Source organism: Lipophrys pholis (assembly GCF_963383615.2).
Source record: "Lipophrys pholis genome assembly, chromosome: 20".
Lineage (NCBI taxonomy): Eukaryota > Metazoa > Chordata > Actinopteri > Blenniiformes > Blenniidae > Lipophrys > Lipophrys pholis.
Window position 1 is genome coordinate 22,584,695 of NC_137648.1, and position 2,500 is coordinate 22,587,194.

The 2,500-nt window shown below is 42.6% G+C and overlaps 1 protein-coding gene across 2 annotated transcripts in view; it reads right to left on the reverse strand.

Moving 5' to 3' along the window:
- LOC308125561 (receptor-type tyrosine-protein phosphatase mu-like) overlaps positions 1 to 2,500 on the reverse strand; it is a 95,042-nt gene that overhangs the window by 25,598 nt on the left and 66,944 nt on the right. The gene's annotated exons all lie outside the window — the stretch shown is intronic.

The window sequence follows — 2,500 nt, forward strand, 5'->3', positions numbered from 1 at the left end:
AAGCAAGGCAAATTTATTTGTACGGCGCATTTTATACACAAGGCAACTCAATGTGCTTTACATGATCAAAACGTGCAAAAGAAAACATTCAACAGCGTAAAAATCAATAAGAACATTAAAATCAAGAGTAAAAACATTTAAAATCATCAACAACAACATGACCAAAAATCTCCCTTTCAATCATACGCAGTCGAGAAAAGCAGTTTGATTTCAAAATGTTCACATTAGATGCTGACTTCAGCTCTGCTGGTTTGTTCCACTTGTTTACAGCAGAACCACTAAACGCAGCATCAGCATGTTCACTGTGAACTCTGGGCTCCACTATCTGACCTGAGTCCTCACATCTGAGAGACCTGCTGGGTTCATACCTGACTAACATCTCACTGATGGATTCTGGACCAAACCCAGTCACAGAGTTATACACCAGCAGCAGAACTTTAAAGTCCATCCTGAGGCTGACTGGTATAAAGACTTTATAATTGGACTAATGTGCTCTGACCTCTTTGTTCTAGTTAGAACCTGAGCTGCAGTGTTCTGAACCAGCTGTAACCGTTTGATGCTCTTTTGGGGGATTCCTGTCAGAAGACCATTCCAATAGTCCAGTCTGCTGGAGATAAAAGCATGGAGCAGGTTCTCCTGATCGTTCTGAGGCATTAAACCTTTCACTCTGGAGACGTTCTTTAGGTGGTAGGATGATGAACACCAAGGTTCTTTGACTTGGTCTTTAGCTTATAAAGATGGAGGGTACGTCCGAATTGTCCCTCCTAACTCCTTCTCTATCGACTTTACCTAAACCTCGGAAGAGTTCTGTGTGGCGGCCATGATAAGGACTGTCTGAATTCTCAATAAGCAAAGGAAAGGAGGCTCGTTGCTTCCTTTAGAACCTCCTTTAGCCTAGGAACCACTGATGCTTCCTTTATCAAAGGAGACCAGCTCATGTTCCCCCACAATTCCTTGAGGTGACAACATTTAAAGGGACCCACTAATCCGAGCGTTCAGGGAAACTCACCATGTTGGAAAAAGGAGCAGATCATGTAAGTTACCAAAGTAATAATCTGTCTTGAACAACTTTAAATCATATAAAACCCAAATGCGCTTTTTGTAGTTTATTTTCAGAACCTTGTAGTTCTTTCCCCACCATGGTGGACGTGACTAACTTGCGCCGCCGTCGCATTATTATTATACTAAGTGAAAGTGCTGTCCGACTGCCACACTAAAGTGATCACCTTTCACTCACTCCTTTAGGAAGCCTCCTAACACCTTTCACTCACTCCTTCAGGAAGCCTCCTAACACCTTTCACTCACTCCTTTAGGAAGCCTCCTAACTCCTTTCACTCACTCCTTCAGGAAGCCTCCTAACACCTTTCACTCACTCCTTTAGGAAGCCTCCTAACACCTTTCACTAACTCCTTTAGGAAGCCTCCTAACACCTTTCACTAACTCCTTTAGGAAGCCTCCTAACACCTTTCACTAACTCCTTTAGGAAGCCTCCTAACACTTTACCTTAACCCCATGACGTCATCCACGGGGTTAAGGTAAAGTCCATAGATAAGGAGATAGGAGGGACTTTTCAGTCTTCTGTTCCTTCTTACCAAAGACAATCACCTCCATCTTGTCATGTTTAGTTGAAGGAAGTTTTCACTCATCTAGCAGTTTTACTTTTTCTAACCAGTCACACAACACCTCAATGGGACCATGGTCATCTGGGTTCAGTGATATAGTTGTGTCTCGTCTGCGTAGCTCTAGTATTCAACCTTACAGTTCTGTACAATGTGTCCAAAAGGAAGCATATAAAGGCTAAACAGAAGGGGTCCAAGCACAGAGCTCTGAGGAACCCCACAGGACATTGGGAATCAGTCAGATTCAAAGTTTCCAATGCTTACAAAATAACATCACTTTTGCATTTAGTCCAACCCACATTTGTAATCTGTGCAACTAAATTGTCTGGTCCACAGTGTCAAATGAGCACTGAGATCCAATAGAATGAGAACAGACACTTTTCCTGGATCAGTGTTCAACCTTATGTCATTGGTCACTTTGATAAGAGCAGTTTTGTGACGAGAACGAAAGCTTGACTGAAATTGATCAAATATTTTGTTGAAGGTTAAGAATTGACTCAGTTGGTTGAAGAACACCTTCTCAATGATCTTGGCCATGAATGGAAGGTTGCTGATTGGTCTATAGTTGTCCAGCATAGAGGCGTCCAGTGTTCTCTTTTTAACAGAGCTTTCACTGCAGCTACTTGCAGGGTGTCCTGCCTGGAATGAGCAGTTCATTTTCTGACACTATCTGATCTGGAGGGGTTGTGAGCTTTACAATTACAGAAAACAATGTGTGAGAGTTGTTGACGTTGAGCACAGAGTCAATACATCAACACGTAAACCTGTTACCACATCAAAACGTCAAGTGAGAGAATGACAGAGTGAGAGAGTGACAAAGTGAGAGAGTGACAGATCAACAAAGTGGGGGCTTTTCCACCAGAAAGAACCAGGTTCTAGTT